This window comes from Adiantum capillus-veneris, chromosome 12, assembly GCF_014529385.1.
Source record: "Adiantum capillus-veneris isolate H3 chromosome 12, ASM1452938v2, whole genome shotgun sequence".
NCBI lineage: Eukaryota > Viridiplantae > Streptophyta > Polypodiopsida > Polypodiales > Pteridaceae > Adiantum > Adiantum capillus-veneris.
The window spans coordinates 43,978,742-44,001,588 of record NC_140942.1 but is presented as its reverse complement, the minus strand read 5'-3'; positions in this window follow the sequence as shown (position 1 = coordinate 44,001,588).

The window sequence follows — 22,847 nt, the reverse complement described above, 5'->3', positions numbered from 1 at the left end:
TGGAAGCAAACATCAAGGGTAGCCAAAAGAGAAAGTCTTATATGAATGCTAGACCAATGCTGACTCGAATTTCTTACCAGGTGCTAGATATGATTGATGAACTACCACCTGTTAAAGCACAACTAGATCTGATCCACAAATCCAAAAGAGCAGTAAAGCCAGTAGCAGGACCATCTATGAGGCCACAACCGGAGATCAAGCAAACAAGTCAAAGCTCAAGAAAACAAGACAGTGATAGCGAGAAGACAAAATCAGATGGGCCAAATAGCGAAGAAGCTAGGTCAAAGGACAGAGAGACTCCTTCAGAGTATCAGTCTTCAGATGAGAAACACGAAAGTGAATTTACAATTAGACACACAAGACTGAAGAAGAGGCCAACCCGGATGGCAAAATCAATCCCTAGCACATGCACAAAGGGAAAGACTTTGCCAACAAAATCATGAGGAAAAGAGAAATCTGGGAACAAAAGCAAATGATGAAAGAGAGGACAAGAAATATGTGCCTCTACAATACAAAAAGTCTAAAGTGTTGGAGAGAATCAAACAACGTAGAAGAAAGGAGGCAGCGGAGAATTTGAACATTGCCAGCAAAATGCGACAACGTATTTGAAATGAACTTAAGTGCAAAATGGAGCAAAGAGAAAGAGAGGAAGCAAAACATCCATGCGTCACAATGATATTGAATCATCAGACAAATCTACCAAGGCAGGGGAGAAAGCAGAAGGCCAAGAAGAGGAAGGTAATCTAGACAACCTTGACAATCAAGAAGAAAACCTTCCATCACCAAAAGATGAAAAATAACCTTCAGAGGCTGGAACAGAAAGAAAAGAAAACACCATGGAATCTCCTGAATGAATGACAGACAAAGTGAAGTCACTAAAGCAGACAGTCCAAGAAATAGAGGTAGCACTGCCAAAGATCACTACAATTTGGGTTGTTCGTGAAGTACAAATAACAGAAGAGAAAATGAAGAATGATTTTGGTACTTTTGACCAAGGATAAGGAATTCAAAAACAACCAAGGTCGCCTCATTTGCAGGCTGTAGCTAGAGGAATGAGCACAAATGATTAGGTCCTTTGACATTGATGTGCATTTATACCAAATCAAGCTCCAGTTTTAGTGCCAAAGAGCACTCTACAGCCTGCGAGAATTAGAGCTGAAGGACACAAAAAAGGAGGCAACAAAAGCAGCTAAAAACACACTGAAGCTACAAGCCAAAATCAAGGAGTTGCAAAGACTACAATCTATAACTCCAATTTGAATTACAGAGAGAACAGAAAAATGCTGCATATTACTACAAAAAATTCCAAGCATTTAACGAGTCTAACACAAATCTTTAGGTCGAGCAACAGAGGCTAGAAGAAGAGCTAGCTGGGGAGAAAAAACAGAATGAGAAGCTGCAAGAGTATTATTCAATGGCCAGCAAGACTGTGACACAACTTTTTGCCTTGCAAGAGATGCCAATTTCTAGAAGCACATCAGTTAAACCGACCACTAACAAAAAAGGTCCAGGATCTAAAGGATGCCCTAGCTCAAGAGCAGTACGACAGGCAAATCATGACAGTTAGACACAAAGCTTTGAAAAAAGCTAAAGATGAAGAGATTGAAAATTTGAGGAAGTAGTTGTGGCAGAGACAAAGGAAGAATTGATTGCTTAGAAGGCAACCCGTATGAATTCAGTATAGACCGCCCGTGTAGAAGTCACACAAATAGAAGGACAAGGACAACTCATTTTCAAAGATCACCATGTAGAGGTGCCAGGTACAAGGACAAAAACGGTAGTGCACAACTTTGAAGGTCCAACGATGACGTCAATCTCTGACACTGCAAAGGATGAAATTCATCGGTGGATCTCAGAAGTCAAAGACCCTTCACACAAAGAATATTTGCAATATGAGCTCAAGGTGTTGGAGACAACTGCCCTCCTTATGATCACTCCTGACGAGGTGGTGAAAAATCTTAGGCATGAAATGGTAGGAGGCTCTTGTATGGAAAAGAAAAATGCTACCTGCCCTCGAGCCCAACCCAAAAGGAGATTACAAGGATGTTCCTATCACTACCATACATGTATAGATGATCATAAAAAATCAACCAACCTGGCAAAGGAAATGGTTTGAGCAGCACCCCAACCAATGAAACCTATTATATAAATTCTCCACAGCATCTTCAAATTGACCCCACATATTGTCCCATTAACATAGACGAATATGGGAAATATTTTATTCATGGCAAAGCAAGAGACTAGAAGTTCTAAGCTACACGGTCATAACCAATCCAAGCAATACGGAATGTCACTTAAAAGCTGGATACACACCAAACTTTGTTGTATTCAATCATTTTTTCAAAAGAAGCTGTGTAATTTTGTTGTTGATGATTCTAAAATTGTAATATAGTCTATCATGCCCTCTTAGTCTCTCTGATCCGACAAACCATGTAAGTGGCCGTATGGCCGTGGGAAAGGGTCCCAAGTTTTTAAGTCAAAACCCTTAGTTCACATCATCATTATCTTGGGAATTATTGGACGTCGAGTGAAAGCTTCATTCGTTGTTGCAAATTGTAATCAATCTTTCTCTTTGTCTGGTAATCAGAATTTGATTTCGAATAGCACATTGTGTTCCTTGTCACTTGCTCTTTAATGTAAGTGTAATCATTCTCAATTTTGTTGTAGTTCGTGACAACTTTGTTTGTGAGCTAAATGCATTGATTTGAGGTCTTAAATGGTTATTTTTTTTATGTTTTGACCTTAGAAGAGTGTTTCTAAGCTTGAAAGGAACCTTTCTATGTAGTTCTGTTTCAATTTTTTGTACATTTTTTGTGATGGATCATGATTTATGTACCTTGCCAGATGACTATAGAACTTGGTAGGAATATGCCCTTAGGCGTTGTAACACCTCTCCTTAAGTTTCGTTGCATTCCAAATTCGTTTGGATGTTGAAAAGGCGTGATGACTTAGAGTGGTGAGATTGGACATAGACTGATTTTCTGATTAGGAAGTGGTTGATTTGCTATTACAGACGTATGAATATCCTTTTAGGTTCACTTCTATGAGATTGACAATCTCATTGAGTCTCCGTGCCCCATCCCAATTCACTTCCTTGCATATTGACATTATGTTAGTACCAAAAAGCTATGATGCAGACGTCCGTCTTGGCGACCCGCTAACACATGTCCACAAAAAATTATATAAAAAGAGATAATATGAACGCTTTTAAAACAACTTGGACCACTTACATAGTTATCAAGTCAAAATTTGTTATGGTTTAGCATCCTTTATCAAAAACATACTTGTAGGATATAATGTATTTTTGAAATTTTAATGCTTAGCACTGCATTAGTAGGTACAGATGCCAAATGTGGTGAATTGGCAAGGGCGTGGAAAGCCTTTAGTGAGCTTTCAATCCATGATGAAGTTACATGGGTTTGTACAAGATATTGCCAACATGGGCAAGCAAAGAGAGTACTCAATCAATTCAAGCAGAGGAGGTGTGAAGGAATGTGCAAGCCTATGTGCAACCAATATGATAAGATTACCAAAGAGGGAATTGAAAGGTTTGATTTTCTTGGGAATGGGCTTGGGGCTATGTATGTGAAATGTGGTTCTCCTACCAAAGCAAAAAGAAGCAATATATGAACATCTGGAATACACTCATCATAGGCTATGCTTAAAATGGCCATACTATGCAAGCATTCTTTTGTCAAAGTGAGGGAGTAGCTCCTGACACTGTAAATTTTTTTCACTTTTGAAAGCATGTGGTAGCTTAGGACCAACTAAGAAAGGTAAAAGGATACATGTAACGGCTTGACAATGAATTTGTTGATGTGTACATCAAGTGTGGTGAACTTCAATCTTCCAAAGGCATAATATGTTTTTGGTGAGCTTCATTTTTCTGTTGTAGTGCCATGGAATGCACTATTGGTGTAGATATATAATGAACATGGAGGTGGTTGAAAAGCACTCACCTATTTTGAAATTTCAAAATGCTAAGGCCTTTCCTTGGACTCAATGATCTTTGCTAGCCTCTTAAAGGTGTGTACTTACATATGGGGCTACTGACATGGGCCATGAATAAGAGGTTGGGTTTACAAAGATAGTGTTCTTGGCATAGCAATAGTGGATATGTATGCCAAATGGGGTGTCACCTAAGAAAGGCCTAATTGTGTAATCTATGAGAGGAAGGGCAGCTCATTAGAGGGAGGATGAATGGTGTCTCACAATAAAATGAGGGAGGTTCCTAGGGTTTTGAAGGGGACTGCATTGGACTTGGCAAGAGGGTTTCAAGGTACTACATAGAGCATTGGAGAAGGAATTATATCATGTGCATGGAAAGGAAGCTCAGTTGGTTGAAGATGAAGGGTAGTGAATGGACAACTTTCTAGAGTGCTTTGATAGTGTTGAGGAAAGCTAGATCTAGAAATTACAAAATAGGGGATGCTCTTTGAGCGCCGAGGAAGGGAAGCATGAGGGGTTAGTCAAGAGGAGAGTCTATCTCAAAAATAATGGTGGCCAGTTAGTCATGAAATGAAGAAGCCAAGAAGGAGGGAATCTGTTGATTGCGAGATTGCCATGGGTAGAAAAGAGATTATGGCCTTTCTTTTACCTTTCAATAAGGTTCTTTAGAAATAGCTACATGGCCGTGATGTACAAGAAGTTAGAAATGTTTTTTATTATCTTAAAGTGCACTATGTGAGAGACAAGGACAAAAAGAGTAGGATGTTGAAGTTTTTTGAGAGGTCTTTTAATTAAGACTATGCTCTGAGATATGGAGAGGTAATTGTGAGTGAGTGTCTGTGCATGTCCCTTGGGTTTCATCAACTTCTAAAGGCTCAAATTGAGCTGTAATATGTCGCAATGAAAAAGGCGGTGGAATTGCATGTTTTGTGTACATGGTGGACACATGACTTGCACATGGAATTATGGTGGCCCAAAATGGATAAAAAAGTACGATGGGAATGGACATACCCATAATCACTTGGCAATCTTTATAGACAAATTCTCAAAGCCCAAAAAGTATACAATTTTCACATGTACTATGAAGGTTTTTGTATGAAACTTGCAGGTAAGGCCTTGACTTGTTTCCAAAACCTGATGGGAATGAGATCGTGCTAGCTAGGGTGGATAAAACATCGTGCCACACTCCAATCTAGGACCAAAAAAAGCGCTCTAATCCAAGAGCAAAATCCTTAAAAATTTCTACTTTTCTATAATCCAAGAGCACCTTCGTCTTCTCCAAAGCTTTGTCTTCAACTGCTTCATGGTTTTTGTCTTTGTATCCTCCCCTCAAAAACAAGTGCTTCTTCCCTGCTTTTGTTGTTCAATCACGCTTTATTGAAAAACAAATGCAATGCAAAAATATTGATGTAAAAGAATTGCTAATACTAATGATGTTGTCGTCAGTTTTCCCTTCCCTTGAAGTGAGCCTTTGAATTTTCCCATGGTGCCTTGGAGAAGTCTTTGCACTTGGAGACTCTCCAAGGCCAATGTCTGAACTCCTTACAATGACATTATCCTCCTTAATGATGGATGTAGTGACATACATTGCTTCTGTTGTGCTGGGATGCAAGATTTTCAATTTTAATGTGTACTTTACAATTTTTCTTCAATGTGAAGTACCTCTTCACTCGAGGTGAAGTTACTCTTCACATACACTTTTGGTTGGTGATCTTAGGACTTTCCTTGAGGCCTTGGTCTTGGGATTGAGGGGGTTAAAGTGACTTGAGCTTTTGTTGAATGGAAACTAGTGTGCTCATCTTGAGAGGGTCTTTGGCTAAGAAAATAATAGTGTGACTATTGCCTTTGCTTGAATCCTTGAAGCTCGGTGCTATTCGAGCTTTGATGTTCAAGATGCAAACTTTCTAGATTTGGAGCTTGAAGACTTTTAATGATTAGGTTTGCTCGTGAATACCCTTTTGAAGAGCTCGGAGGTTGCCTTTGGGGTTCAAGAAAGGTCGCTTCCTCGATTTCTTGGTGCTATTCGGGCTTTGACATTCAAGATGAAAAGCTTTCTAGATTTGGATCGTGAAGCCTTTTAATGCTTAGGTTTGCTCATGAATACCCTTTTGAAGAGCTCGGTGGTTGCCTTTGGGGTTCAAGAAAGGTCGCTTCCTCAATTTCTTGGTGAAGTTCGTTTTCGGAAGCTCGAAAGGAGACTTTTGTTTGATTTTGGTGCCCCTTTGGATACTCGAAGAGTCACTCCTATGAAGGGTCAGAGAGCCCCTTGGTATTCCCTACCTGTGGGACACACCCCCTAAAAGGGAGTTGAGGTAAGGGATGGGGGCCTTTTAAGGGACGGCCAAGGCTTGGAAGAGTTTGAATTAAAAATTTCTTTATTTATTTATTTACATATGATATGGTGCAGGCTGTTGACGAGTCAACCAGTTGACAACGCAAGCAAGGCACAATTGACAGCACAACCAGTTGATGAGACTAGGCACATGTGGAGTTTAGGACTGGGGTTGCAGGTGCTGACGTAGGGGGTGGGTGCCAAGCGGTGCAACTTACAAGGCAGGAGCTTCAGGATGTAGCCTGTAGAATGTGTTGGTCGGAGGTTGAGGCTGAGTGGTGTTGCAAGCCTTTTCACATGACTCTCAAGTCTCAAGGCCTTGCGGCGTTGATGCAGTCAATGGAGTCAATTTTGAGTTGCCCCCTCTTCCTCGATCACGCTATTGCATGTACGCTTGAAAAGTGGGTGCGCTTGTCTCGTTGTGAAAGTCCCCTAGAATAGGTACATTTCCCACAATAAATATTGACTTTCCAAAAGCAATAAAGGTTCACCGTTAAATTCTTCCCACACACACACACTTGAGCCATGATTTCTTCTGCTGCAGAAATCAGAAGGGATTCCCAAAAAATTTCAATTTTAGTTGGATAAGTAACCCCTCTTGAGGCACACAATTTGAAAACAAGAGGATTCTATAGAAAGCTCTTGACAATGGGTATCCACATACACAACCCGATTGAGCTAATTGTTTGAGCACAAACCAAATTTTACAAGTATGAAAAAGGGTTTTTTGAGCTCAAAATCAAACTGGATCAACTCAATATCAAGCACAGCTAAAGGCAATCAAGATAATTAAAAGATACTAATTAATATAATAGAGATGCTAATGACTAACACACAAATGCATACTAGTAAACCAAGCTAGCACACCTAAGCTCTGATAGCACTTGATGGGAATGGGATCGTGCTAGCTAGGGTGGATGAAAGATGAATATTGTTGGGTTAAAGGCCCGTGTGCCCGGCTGCCCGTTGTTCAGCCGCCCATGTACAACCATTCATTTACTCATTCATAATAACTATACTCATAACTACACATTGTAGTGTGAGTACCGCCCCGCCACACACTGTGTCTATCTCCTTCTTCGTGCTGGCTCTCTGTGTGTGTGCTTCATCATCATTGTTGAGTGTGTTGAAAATTGCTGCTGTTTCATTGCCGTTTTTCGGTTTCGTGCACGCGCGCATTTCTAAAGAGCTGAAGGTTTTTCTGAGCTTGGCATTGGAAGGTTCAGCACTCCGCGAGTATTTTCAGCAGGTGCCCTGAGGTTTAACCCCCCTTTCGGAGCCATTCGTGCCATTAGAAATCCCATCCGAGCAACAGACTAGGAGATGCGTTTTTCAGCTCTCTTTGGTAGTTTTCTGCTGCCAGAGCTTCCATAGCCATTACAGGTGCCATTGTTGTAGTGTCTTCCACTTACGTGAGCCCACAGCTCATTTGAGAGTGTGTAGCCTCTTCTTGGAGTGGCCTCATACACACAGATAGAGTGGGAGTTTTGGCGACATTGTCTTGCAGGTACAGGTACAGGTACGGGTACAGGTTACAGGTTACAGGTTACAGGGAGCTTTGGATACAGGTTACAGGGAGCTTTGGATACAGGTTTCTTCTGTGGTTACAAAACATGTATTTTGACTGTGGGACAACCATGTATATGGTTGTGGTTTGAGTGGGAGCTTCTACTCTTCTGGGCAGTCTGTTTATGCGTGTTCTTGAGCTACAGGTTTACATCATCTATGTATGTTGATGGATGTGGATATGGCAGTTTGACAGACACTCTTTATGCATGATATTGTGGAGATTTGGTTCACTTATACATAGAGCGGGTTTGCTCTTGCTTGCAGTGTTGCGGTTTGAGTACGGACAGGTACTCGGTTGACAGTAGAGATTGGACTTCATTGAGCTTGTGCATTGGTTATATGCTCACTTGGATCCATTTATGCTCACGGATTTGAGTAAGCTTGGTCAGCTTATGTCTCTATTGTGGTTATTCAGACATGGAGTATGTTTATGCCTCTATGACAGCTCATTGTTGATGCATTTTGTGGCACGGTTTGCCTAGGCCGGTTGAGTTATAGGTGTCACGGGTTTATGCATTTGTTTGTGGATTTCTACGTACGTTTTTTGACCATATTATGGGCTGATTTATACTCTATGCGTTTGCTCTTTGATTGAGCAGCAAGTGTTGTCAGATTTGCAACACTACTTTGTTGTGGCAGTTTGTTGGTTGGTTATAGGTTTCTCATTGTTGCATTCTTATTGTAATGGGCACTAAAGAGGACACAGTTTTCAATATTGAGAAATTGGATGGTGCTAATTTCTCATATTGGAAAGATCAGATTTGGGATGTCTTGGTGCAGAAGAAACAGATTCGACCTCTAAAGTTGCAGGGAGAGAAGCCAGAGAACATGGAGACGGATGATTGGGAGGAGTTGGATGAGATGTGCAGGTCTACCATTAGGCTTTCCCTTTCAAAGTCTGTTTATTACAATGTGAAAGATGCACAGGGTGGAGCTTATGAGCTATGGCAGCGGATTTGCGATATGTATGATAAGCATTCGGCTGCTTCTATGGTGTATTGGATTAAAAAGCTTATTGATTTTCGAATGGAGGAAGGTGCTTCCATGAATGCGCATTTGAATGAGTTCAATACAATTTTCAGCCAACTTGCTACGCAGAAAATTACGTTTGAGGACAATGTAAAAGCTATGTTTTTACTTGTCACGTTGCCTGAGTCATGGGACACATTTAGGACAGCCATAAGTAACTCGGTTCCTGCGGATGAGTTGACAAGTACTAATGTGGAGTCTAGTCTTCTCACGGAAGAGATTAATCGAAAGAATAATGCAGGTAGTAAGTCTTCTAGTGCAATGGTTGTCAGAGGCAGGACTATGGACAAGTATAAGTCCAACAGGGGTAAATCTAGAAGCAAGTCCCGTGCAGGCACAAGTAAAAAGGATGTGGAATGTTTTCATTGTGGTAGAAAAGGCCATTTCAAAAAGGATTGCTACAAGTGGAAAAGGGAAAATGGAGATGGTAAGAAGAAAGACCATGATGCTAAGGACAAGCCTAAATCCAATGTCAAGATTGAGGAGTTAAATGCAACACAGGGAGAGTGTAGCTCTCAAGATGACCATGTATGTGCTCCGACTAGTGCTACTAGTGAAGAGCTTGGTGATGTGTTGCTTGCATCCTATTTTGATGACGCTTTTCTTCTCACTCATGAGCATAGTATGCCTATGGATTGGGTCATTGACAGTGGTGCTTCTTTTCACGTTACGCCTCATAGGTCGTGGTTTCATGACTATGATGCTTCGAGCACAGGTACTGTCAGGATTGCCGATGGGCGTTCTATGCAGATTCATGGCATTGGGGATATTCATTTGGCTATGCCAAACTCTACTACGTTTGTCTTGCAGCGTGCGCGTCATGTGCCGGCTCTTGCAAAAAGCTTGATTAGTGTGGGTCAGTTGGATTCACTTGGTTTCAATGTATCTTTTGGTGATGGAGGTTGGAAGCTCACTAAGGGCAGCCTTGTTTTGGTTAAAGGTGCTAAGAGGAATACGTTGTATTCCCTTTGTGTAGCTAGTGTGGCTGATCACATTGTGGGGATCACTGAGTAACCTCCTGCTTCTTTATGGCATCAACGTTTGGGGCATATGTCACTAAAAGGTTTGAAGTTGTTGGCACGTGAGGATTACATTCCCGTTTCAGATTTTGGTGGTTTTGAGTTTTGTGAGCATTGCCTTTATGGTCGACATGCTCGGTCTTCTCATAAGAAAAGTGTTCCACACAGATCTTTGGAAAAGCTAGCTTTGGTGCATAGTGATGTATGTGGGCCGATGCCCAATGCTTCTCTTGGAGGTGCTATGTACTTTGTTACGTTCATTGATGATGCTAGCAGGAAGGTATGGGCATACCCCATTCGTAAGAAGGATGTGGTGTTTGATATATTTAAGCAATGGTTGGCTCTTGTCGAGAACCAATCAGGTTGTAAGTTGAAGTGCTTACGTACGGAAAATGGGGGTGAATTTATGTCTCATGCTTTCACAACATTATGTGTTGAGAAGGGTATACGGCGGGAGCTTAGTGCTCCCTATACACCTCCTCAAAATGGTGTGGCAGAGCGCATGAACAGGACTATACAAGGAAAAATTCGTAGTACGCTTTCTATGGCTGGTTTGTCAAATGGATTTTGGGCTGAAGCTGTTGCCACTTCTGTGCATTTGATAAATTGTTCACCTAGTGTTCCTTTGGGCTTCAAAGTGCCTGAAGAGGTATGGACAGGTTTTCCACCTTCGTATGGTCACCTTCGTGTTTTTGGATGTGAAGCTTATGTACATGTACCTAAGGCAAAACGCATCAAACCAACCAAAAAGAAAATGAGGAGTATTACAATGTAATCAGTGAATTAAAAGATAATTTGATCACCAAGATTTATTCCAATTCAAAAGTATTCAAAACAAGAACTATCAAGGGCACAAATGCTAAATAAAAATGGAGAGCATAAATTTCTTGATTTTCAACAAAGGAGCCAATAAGAAGAATCCTATAATGGCAGTGAGTCTGTGAATGAACCTTCATCACCATTGATAAAATATCATGAGGATCCAGACTCAAATGATGGACCAAGAATGGATCCATACATTCAAATAGGCCTCAGACATGAGGAGTCTAGAAGTCCTTAAACCTCATTAGCTTTGAGACATGAGGAGTCTAAAAGTCCTTCAAATCTCATTAGCTTTGAGACATGGAACAAACTCAAAGAATTGACTATGAAACCAAAGAAAACCAAATGTAAAGTGCTTTTTAGAGAAATTACTTGCGTACTCGGGTCACCAATTCTCAATTTTAACATCAATGATTACATTGCACTACACAAGTTTTATGTATTTCCTGCACAAAATGTAGTATATCATGTTTTTCTTGGAAGGTTATGGATGAGAAAGCACAATGTCTATGTGAATTGGGCTAAGCAAGAGGTTCAATTCCATCATGAGTGTGTAAACATTATGTTGGGAGTAGTCGTAACATAGGCAATGTCATAACCCAAGACCAACAAAAATGTCAATATGAGAGACCATAACCCGGCTAGGGCTTGGAAGCAATAGTGTCATGGGATGTAGAGAATGAGAGTATTCAATGGATCACTCTACCATCATAGAGAGAAGCCATGGAATGTTATTCACCTAACCAAGATTGAAAATCTACTTATCAATCTACATTTCACACATTATTCCATTGGAGTCAACCTTTATCTCAATCCCCCAATCACTAATATTAATCCTACACACATAAGCAATGTGGTTAACATGTTAACTTTATGTCAGTGTTAACATATTGGTCCAACCACTCAATTCTAATTACATGCACAAAACACTTGGTGAAGAGAGAGAGAGAGAGAGAGAGAGAGAGAGAGAGAGAGAGAGAGAAGGAAGGCATAGCCCTCACACATCATGGCCAATGATATGTCTAAGGAGAAATTAAGTTAAGAGAGATTAGAGATCTTAGAAGACCCTGGGAATAGCCACACACTCTTCTCCACCCAAACGTACTATATATATGTCCTTGGCCCTAACTATATATAGATCCCCTCCTGGGCCTTGTCTTGACATTACTCCCCCTTGAAGAAGCATTTTCGTCCTCAAAAACAAATTTTTTTATATCTTCTTAAGAACACTAAAGTTTTTCCACAAAGCCACTACTCATGGGTCCATCTGCCCATTTGACTAATACATGGTTTAGTTAGAGGTTCAATGAAACCAAGAAGAGCATTTTTATCGTTATACATTGTTGTCCCTTTGCAAACGTTTGTGTAAATAGCTTGTATCCAAAATAGTGTGTAGACTTGATTTATAACTTTCTTGATTATTTTGAAAAAGTTACCACAAATAAGAGATAACTAAACAAATGACCAATTTTTAAACTTTTTGAAGGCTTTCGAACATGTAAGAATACCTCTTCTCAATTTTTGGTGAAAAGTGACCTGCCGACATTTCATCAGCACAACTTAAGTCCTTGACTTGTTATCATTCCTCGTTAGTAGAGGTAACCTCACCATAGCTGGTGATCAAGGTTAAAACCTTGAAATAAACAAGCAAGGACTACACCTAGTCACAACATGCTTTGTATCATGATAAGAAAACTCCAAACTAGAGAGGTAATTTTTCTAATTGGATTGCTTCTTGCTAATGTACACTCTTAGGATACCCTCTAGCACTAGATTAATACTTGTAATTTTCCCATTCATCTCTAGATGAGTGGTAATGTTGATACTGATTTGTTTCTTCCCAACCATTTATAGAAAGTCCTCTAGAATGACTGGTAAATGTGGGTCACAATTACTCACAATATTGTTGAGCAATCTGTATAATTGAGACAAACTATGAACAACCAGCTTTGTTAAGTTTAAAGATTGAACTGAATAAACTTTACAAAGTTTAGACAACTTGACTACAAGCACCCCTATCAAACCATGACCTCCTATGGTGGTTGGTAAACCGATAATAAATCTCATAGAGATAATGTACCTATGGTGCAAAATTATTCATAAGCTATCAATTTCATGAATGTGCACGGCTCTCCAAATTTTCCTTTGCTAAACACTAGGGCCCATAACACCTAGTGTGCATACATCTAACAAAAAAGGATCCAAACCTGCATTTTCATGATTATAGTTGCCAATGCACATGAGGGATTTTATGCTCATGGTACACATGGAAGATGAGGGAGTAATATGTGTAAATAGCTCTATAAAAAGATACAAAATACTTCCATTGCAATTACTTGAAAGCTTTGCTACCACATTTGGACCATAATAGAATGTGAAAATGAATCACATCTAGGTACAAACAATGAAACATTTTCATTAACAGAGCATAGCCTTGATAGATGCGTAAACAACCACCCGTTAATATTGTTTAATCGTCCTTGTAACCTTAACAAGTTTTACTTGGTATTCGACAATTTCTAGCTACACCGAAATTGTTCTTGATACTATGTTCTCAAAATGGTCTAATAAATGGATTTCATTAGCATCTAGGGACTCTATCATGACACTTATTGAAAAAACAGATGCCAATTTTAGTCCCAGAGACTCATGTTCTCCACATATGGACTATGTCTCATTTAATGATGTTAAGAAATATGACATCCATCAAGTACGAGATATACTCGTGTGTGAAAATTAAACACTCAATGACATGAGTGAGATGAAACATTTTCTGACATGAGTGAGAGCATGAGAAAGAAAATTTTATTAAGAGAATCCAGAGTTATAAGGACATGGATTCTCATAACCTCATAACCATCACCTCTGCAAAGAGCATAGATCACCCAAGAAGGCCTTATCTCTTGGATTAGGACTCTTTATAGGCATGGACTCTAAGTCTCTTCAAAATACATTTAAATTAAGCCATTGAACTATTGTTTAGTACAAATTTAAATTCAAATGATCTTAAGACCCTATACAATAAACATAGAAAATTCATGCACATCCCTAATACAACCTTTGCTTAATTCATAAACGATGTAGGTGTTAGCCGTTGCTAAAATTTCCCTTTCTGATTTGGTGCACAATCTCGTGTACCACTGAAGCAAAGCACAGTGACATGATGAAAGGTGCATCTATGGAAGGAGTGCTAAATTGTCCAAAAAAAGGTAAAGAAATTTGTAAGTATCAAAAGCCAATAGAAGTAAATAGAACATGAAGTGCAATGGAAGGCCATGCAAAGTGAATTTTCTTCCAAAAGATGACTCCAATCATAGGCAAAGCCTAAATATCATAAAGCAAAAAAACACCCAACTTATATGGAGATTAAGCGATTGAAAAAAATTCAAATTCATGGATGCTAACATAAATAATCAAATATAGAACTAGGTTAATGCAATTTCATAAGCAAACTATTCAAATTCATGGATGCTAACATAAATAATCAAATATAGAACTAGGTTAATGCAATTTCATAAGCAAACTAACCTAAAACCTAGATGATCGTTAAATTAATAGAAGGACCAAATCTATGCAAGTGTATGGGCCATAACTAAGCTCAAAAATCCATTAGTACATTGTCACTTAGCTTTGAAATGAAGCTCAGAAAATATTTTTTAGCATTTCAAAAAAAAAATCACAACACAATGCGACCACCCAAGGTAGATCAAGCTAGGACTCTTGGCTCTTTGACTCCACAAGGAGGGTCTCCGAAAGTCTATCAGCTTACCATGGTGATAGCTAACCCGTATTATCCTAGGGTATCATTTTAGGACCAAGCAAGCCAAGGTGGTTTCCCTCGCCTTCCAAGTACCAATAAGGTGCTAGGACTAACATAGATACAAACTTATCATAAAATTTGATTTTTCAATGAATCTAGTAGCACTTTTGCTACTCCGAGTTTTGGACACTTTTTTTCACTTCATTTGTTCAGATTTTAGCACTTCTTTAGTTCTTCCATAATGAGAGATGTTTATGGAGAATGGACTAAGGGTAAAAAGGATATTCATATCCCTAGGTCATTATAGATAATATTGTACCATTAAGGCAATCACTAGGGATCTAGGAATATCAAGAAATGAACCCATATTAATCTAAGGTGAAGGTCAATTACCTACAATTAACACAAATAAAGACAAATTTCTAATGTGTTAAATTTTCAAAAAGTCTAGTGTTAAAGCTTTAATGTATGCCTAGTTATGGGAATGAAAAGAACCATACTCAGAATTAGAAGAAAATGCACTTGATACAAGCATAAGGAATGTAGAGATAAACAAAGATCGTCTCTTCGGATCATCCTTGAGCAAGTACCCATTCTTGTCTAGTCCTCTTGATTCATTTATTGAAAGCCATGTTGCTTGAAGTAGGCATTAACAAACCCTTTAAAAAACCGTTTATTGAAAACACTTTTTTTTTTTTAATTTCAATCTAAAGTCTTGATCACCCAAATTTTCAAAACGAAAAAAACCCTAGGGTAAAAAAGTGCCTTTGGTTACACACATGAAATTTTTCTCTATAGTATTACATTTATACATGTGCATCAAGAAATGAGAGAGATAATGCTTCTAAGTAAACAAGTTGGCAATACAAAGGTCTCCCAATTGTGCCAAAGTTGGCTAACATGGGCTCAAATGAAAAAATTACAATCTTAGGTCAATCTAATGAGCTAGAGATGACCGCCACTTTCAATGAAATGGCTCTAAAAAGCCAAATATTGCAATTTGAAGCAATGATGATCCCTCTAAGAATTAATGGAGTCTCATGCTTGAAAATTATCCCTAATAAAGACTCAATATTAGTGCTTATACAAGCTTTCTAGATGTAAATCAAGCACTTAAGATTGCACAATAATGCCAAGTCCAAATTTTAGTCCATAAAATGTATCAATCAAGCATGAATTCATTGTCTATATTTATCTTTCAAAATGATTCCCACATGCTTGCAATTAAGCCAAGCACTAAAAGAATGCATAAGCCAAAAACATTGTGCAATGACGTTCGTTTATGGATAATCAAAGCAATTCATGTCCACATATGTGATGCCTATCTTTATGGCATACATAACAATAAGAGAGAGGAAGCTTATGATGAAGTGGACTCCAACTCCCACCAAAGTGGTCACTCAAAAACCAATTTTATGTCATATGCTAGCGAACTCCAAAATAATGCTCATTTTTTGTGCTAAAAGAGAAATGTTCAGTTCATCACAATAAAATGCACAAATTTGACTTTGCTCACTCTCATTAGCCAATTGTTTCAAAAGGAAAGAGAGAGAATGGCATTGGTAGATGAATGCACTAAAGCGGGTAATCATGCTCTCAAGTCTATCCATCATAAAATAAAAATGGTGTCAGCATGGTAAGAGAGCTTCAAACTTCCGCTCACTCAGTTGCTCATTAGTTTTCTCTTTGATAGGCTAGCTTTGTCCAATCTCACCAGGAATCAACTTTAATGGCCTTTAGTTGTGATAAGGGCATGGAAAAGTTTATTTTTGGGCATCACATGTGTAAAGATCACCAATGCACTCTGAATGGATCACTAGTTAGCTCACAAAGCCATGCATTAAAAAGACAAACACCCAACTTGACGTCATCATTCTCGAGAATCCTCTTTAGCCAAAACACTATGTCATCGTTCTGGACAATCCCCTTTAGCCAAACACTATGTTGTTGTCAAATCCTAGAAAAATTAATTTTTACTTTTTCATCCATTTGTTTTGAATGTGACGCTGAAATCCGCCTCTCTTTGGTTGAATCTCTCTCCCTCTCTCCCTCTCTCTCTCTCTCTCTCTAAATTGTTTTTCCTTTTAAAATTTGGGAACCTACTTTCCCCAGGAGATAATTTTCACTTCTATTTGTTTTTCTTGTTTTTGAAGGTTTTGTTGACCTATTTTATCTTAGCCTCCTATAGTTAGCTCGGCAATAGATGAAGAGGGAGAGAGAAGGGTGTGTATATATCTGATGGTTGCAAGCCAATAGGTGGTGTTGGAAAGCAGCATGCTTGTGTGCGATTGAAGGGGCCACGGTAGGCGGAAAACATCATGTGAGAGGATTTGTATGGTGTGTGTGTGTGTGTGTGTGTGTGTGTGTGTGTGTGTGAGAGAGAGAGAGAGAGAGAGAGAGAGAGAGAGAGAGAGAGAGAGAGAGAGAGAGAGAGAGAGAGAAAGAGAGAGAGAGAGAGAGAGAGAGAAGGTAGTGCATTGTATTGGCTGGGCTGAAGTTTATGAGAAAATTGTGTGTTTGTGGTGAGTTGAAATCCACCATGCAGGGCATGTTTGCGAGTGTGTGGGGTTCCAAGCAGTAGCAACAAGGGCTAACCCAAGAGAGAATCATGCAATTGTGGTGGCATTGGCCAAGACTGGTCACTACATTGAGCGAACTAGCCAAGAATCGTTCACTATAGTGAGAGCACGAGAGAGTAAAAGATAGTGGGTATGTAGGTATGGCGACTCTAGTAAGAATTATGGGTGAGCTAGCTGCACTAAATCAAGCAGGGCACCTAAGCATGTGGGGCAAAAATGTGTGTCTCTTTTGTTTTGTTTTGTTTCTCACTTTTTTAAAATTATCCCCTTATAAGAGGAGTTTCCCATGGTAGCAAAATATGAAGTTTGATAGGGTAAAGGTGAAAGTGCATAGCGTGTGTAAGTTGGTGGGAGAAGTAGCTCATAGAATTTGATTAAGAAAATTTTACAATCCTCTATCAAAAATCATAATGTCTATCTAATGCACATATTTATCAAAAATTAATTTCATGCACAATTCTCCATTCTTTGCATGCACTCATGAGTCAAAATTTCTCACAATTGATTTAACTTAACATTGCATATTTGTTCAAAAGTCGTACACAATCAATCCAATAACATCAGATGCAATTTCACAAAAATGTTGGACTTGTGATCATTACAATTTTGACAATGTGCAACCCATAGCCTTCCTTTGACCTCTTCAAAAGAACTACTTTGATGGTAAATATGATACATTGGGGAGACAAAATTGGTTGAATCATCATCAATCACAGAAAACATATCATTTTGGCATCCAACTTTAATCAAAATTGTTCTCAAAAATAATTACATGATGCACACACACCCATTAGATCATACACAATCAAGAGATAGGCAAAAACCAATGCATCATCCTTCAATTTCCTATCTGTTTGTTTTGATTGGATGAAATTGAGAGCACACTAGATTGCATTGGGATTCATGCATGCACAAAACATTCAATTTTTAATTTAAAGTTGAATCAATTCACAATCAAATTTGGTATGTACACATGTCTCATTTATGCATAATTTTCCTCTCAATTTCCACTTTAATCCCCTTTCATAATCATCGCAACTAAAGTTCCTCGTTTTCATCATGAAAATTTTTCTAAACCTAATTCGGTTTTTCAATAAGGATCAGAAATTCATGCATACAAATCCAATTTTTAATTTGACATTCTTGCAAACTTACACTTAATCGGGAAATGTATACATACACAATTTATGCACATATCTTCTCATTGAAAAATTTCCCAATCACGTTAGCAATCATTGCAACTTGTATTGCTCATACTTAATATCAAAGACATCCAAGCTCAATGGGTTCTTGCAGCTTATAGGTCTACCACATCCAATTAATTTGTCATACATTACAATGGTACACAAACATAAATCATTTCCAATTGTGCACCAATTGAATCAGTCAACTCAAATATTACATCATTTAATGAGTTGCACCAATCTTTAGGGATTTCAATCATTATGATTAGTGATGGACACCAACAATTCATTCTTTAATTGCATATGTAATGTCGTTGACTAGTCATATACACCCAAACTTAGACCAAAATTTATGCAATTAATCCATCAATCTCCCATTGCATACTTGATCAAGCATATGAATGAATGAATGCTTGATTTCTCAAAAATTAGGCCTACTTAGACCTAATCAAGCAATGCACACACTCCAAAATTAAGCACACAAGTTTAATTTGGGCTCAATTAGCAATGCAATTAGACATAACACAATGATTGCATACACATTTGATATAAATTTCATAATCCAAAAAATCTATGCATCCCAATTGACCATCAATCATGAATTCAAATGATCTTGCTATGGGGACACACTCCAAAAGTAAGCACACAAGTTTAATTCAGGCTCAATTAGCAATGCAATTATACATACACACAATGATTGCAAACCATTTCATAATCTAAAAGAATCTATGCATCCCAATCAACCATCAATCATGAATTCAAATGATCTTGCTATGGGCAGACACGCTCAATTTTTTGCCCCATTTCTTGGCCAATAGGCATAACCATTGATCGGTATTGCCTTCCATACACATCAATTAGTAATTACACACTCACATATGATCAATTCCTTGAAATGTTTTTTGCATACACACACTCAACAAAAGGTGCACAAACACTTGAATTTATGGCATTTTTCCCCATTTTGGTGATACACAAAGTCATTTTGTTTTTAATCAAGCATCAATCTTTATGCATACACACGAATCGTGGTCAATAATTAGACTTAATATTGAGACACACAAACACATGATTAGTGTTTGTGGGTCACCGCGACGGATGTCCATAGCATAGCCTTCAGGCATCAACATAAATATCAATACCAGGGAAGCGACTCGGATGAGGCATGGAAACTCACTAGGGTGTCAATCCTAATGAATTGATCTCAAAGAGATGAAACTACTAACTCTACAAGAAAATCAAACGCACTAAAGCCAAGTAATATGCCTATGTCCTTCTACACAGCTCTACAGTCATCATGCCTGTTTACCATGCAAATCATATCGGATTCGCACAAAACTTCAAGAGAAGCTACAAGGGACTATCAAGAGCATATCCTATCACTGTCACAGCATTCTGGATGGGTACACGGATCGTGATGTTCATCCCAAAGTACGCAAAAACAGTAAATGGATGATCGTAAAGGGTCGTTTTTGGGTCCCTAAAGCCTCTCCTAGGGTCAAAACATCATAAAATACGCATATAAACACTCAAAACAGCGATTTAAGGCCACAACGGTTGCGTTTGATACCTACACCGAATCTTGAATTCTTACACTTGAATGAAAGAGCAGAGTAAGAAGAACACATTGCAATAAACAAAACTAAATTTGGATTACCGTAGCCACAATAGCGATGATTACAAGTAGGAGCCAAGAGGTCGCTCCCTGTGCGTACAACAATAGTCCCTTATCTTCAAAAATAATCCCCCTTTCCCACTAACCTTAGTGTATTATATACCTAAGGCTTTCCAAAGTGGCCGGCGGCCAACTTCTCATGGACCTTTACATACATCTTTGGAAAAATTACATCTTTGGAAAAATTACATCTTTGACTTAGACTTGACATAGACGATTGTCATTAGGCTTTTACAAGGTTTGATGTATTAAACATCATGTGACCACATCAAAACTTTGGTTGGCTGACCCAACGGGCACCTTGGCTAGGTGGACACTTGTATGTTGTTATCACCTCCAAACACTCCCCCCTTCCTAGCTCGTGTCGTCCCTTGACATGACCATTTGTAGTCTGGTCTTCTTGTTGATGAGACTCCCCCCTTCCTTGATTGAGTTATATCTGGCATGTTTTGCTTGTTCAAATGGGGTGCCCATTTTCCTTTGATTGATGAACATGTGTTCTTTGTGATTTGGATGTTGTTGACGAGGCATTTGTGCATGTTGTTGCACATACTGCTTTACCTTTCCATTTGTGCAGTTGGTCGATGATACCTGCCTCTTTGGATACTTTGCCTCCTGGTGCAGTTGACTTTTTATTGGAGCTCGTATCTCAAAATGTTTGAGACTTTGACATGTGTGCACTGGCATCTCCAATTTGATTTTCTTTGCCACTTTGTTAATAGAGCTTTGTTGGTATCTTTGAAGATAAGAGCTACTCTTGTCGAAGCGTAGTTGAGAATAATGTGGCCCCACTTTATCTCTTTGAAGGGCGTGTAACAAATTCTTTATTGATTTCATTTGATGGAAGGAATATATACAATAGAATAGTGATGGGTGTTTCTAAATTAGGGTGTAGAACCTGAATGACCAAAGGGAAAAACCCAGTGGGAAAAAATGCCTTTGGTATACGCTCTTATTGGGGTTGAAAACTTAGAAGTTGAGTAACTATTCATGCAAGGTGAGTGCTTGGGAGAAATAAAGTAAGAGTGCATAATGCAAGTGCCCATTATGGGACACTCTATATGCACACAAGAGTTCTTTCAATAAAATCATGCGGTGTAAAAAATGAGTTGTTGGGTGCTTCAAGGAACAAACGTAGCACATGTGATATCCAAGGACATCTCAATAGCTTCCACATTTCCAAGAAGGGTTTTTGATGTTGAAGATTCTCCACTCATTACTCACTATGCATAGTGCGTGAGTGTCTTTTAGACTCTCTTCTTCACTTTACCAAACTTAAAATACATAGAGTTGGACTCTTATGGTCACCTATACCAGCATGAGCGACACAACATAAATATGCTCAACTCCTCCACCTTGAGTAGTACCTAGAATAGCTAAGACTCTTAGACCATAGAGAATATTACTTGAAGCTTTGGGACTAATGCCTTGCTCATTTAGTGGCTCAGCTGCCCGACTCTTGACTTTTATGCCATGTATTTTTAATGGCGACTTGGACTTACCTGTTCATGGCATGAAACCCAATGCCATAAGTTCTTGAGATTAATGCCTCTATCATTGCTTTGGTCTTTGGATGCCACCATCTTTTCAAGTAAGTTGGCATACTTTGACTCCTCTAGCTTCTTTTGTTGCATGGGATGTTCCGTAAGGAGGCTGCATTGTTGTATCTTTACTTTTTCTTCTTTGTGAGGAGCCAGAGTTTTCAACAATGGTTTTGGGACCCACTTTGTTCTTGGTTCATGAGTTGATTCCTTGACTTGATGGACACTAGGCTTTTGTATCCATACTTGGCTATTACCATTATAAAAGCCTTGCTTTTGTAGTAGAAGACGAGGGATCCATTTTGAGGTTTTTTCTCCCTTGGTTGTGCTTAGTCTCCATTGGCTCTTTGTTGTTGTTGATTGTCTTTGTGTGGGGTCCCTTGCTACTTGGTTGGTCTTAGTGGCTCTAGGTTGAGCAACTACTTTGGGTAACCATACTTGGGTGTTACCTTCATAGAATCCTTGTCCTTCAAGTAGCTTGACGGGAACCATTCTATTCTTTGTCTTCATTTGGCCTTGTTGGGTAGCTTGATAAATCTCTGACTTTGGTACCCATATTTTTTGTATTGTTTGCTTCTTTAAAGCTCTTTTCTTTTTCTTCTTCTTTCTCCTAGTTGATTTGGTTGTCTTGCGTTGAATGCTCGGCTTGTTCTTTGTGGGGTTTCTTTGTAAGGGTGAGAAGTTCCATGCCATTACCTTGGGCTTTTTGGCCCAAACATCATTTGAGGCCACCCACCCTGTCGCCTTTTGTTGTTGAGATTGTTCTTGAGAGTGTATCCAAATTGGATATTTGACTTTAATGTGTTCCTTGGATACCAACACCTGCTTGACATTTCTTTGCTTCTTTTGGAGACTTTGCTGCGATGGAGATTTAGGTTGAAAACCTTTTGTTTAGGGATCCATTGCATTGTTGAAGCTTTCGTTCTTGACGTAGAGGCTTTGCTTGAGCTTTGATGTGGGCTTGTCGAAGGTAAAACTGACTTGCGAGGATGATCTTCTTCAATGCTTAGTTTGGCCTTAGCTTTTTCTGTTGCAGATGGTTGTGTCTTTTTTGTTGATGTCTCTTGGATCGTCTTTGTTGTTGCTCGAAGAAGATATTCTTCCAACTCTTTGTTAGGACTAGACTTTCTTTGATGTGATGTATGTCAACTATGTTGAAGTTGTCTTTGAACTCCCCATGACTCAACTTGAGTATTGCCTCCGCCATGCCAAAACCTGTTATTGGTGTTTTGGCATTGGTGTATACTCCTTCCTCCACTTCTTTAATTGTCGGCTTTCCCATCATTCTCCAAGTGACATATGACATTATATTCTTAGTAGCATAAGGATCAATTGTGGACGAACATGTAACCTTGAGCCCTATTTGTCCACATAAATTGAATTTGATCA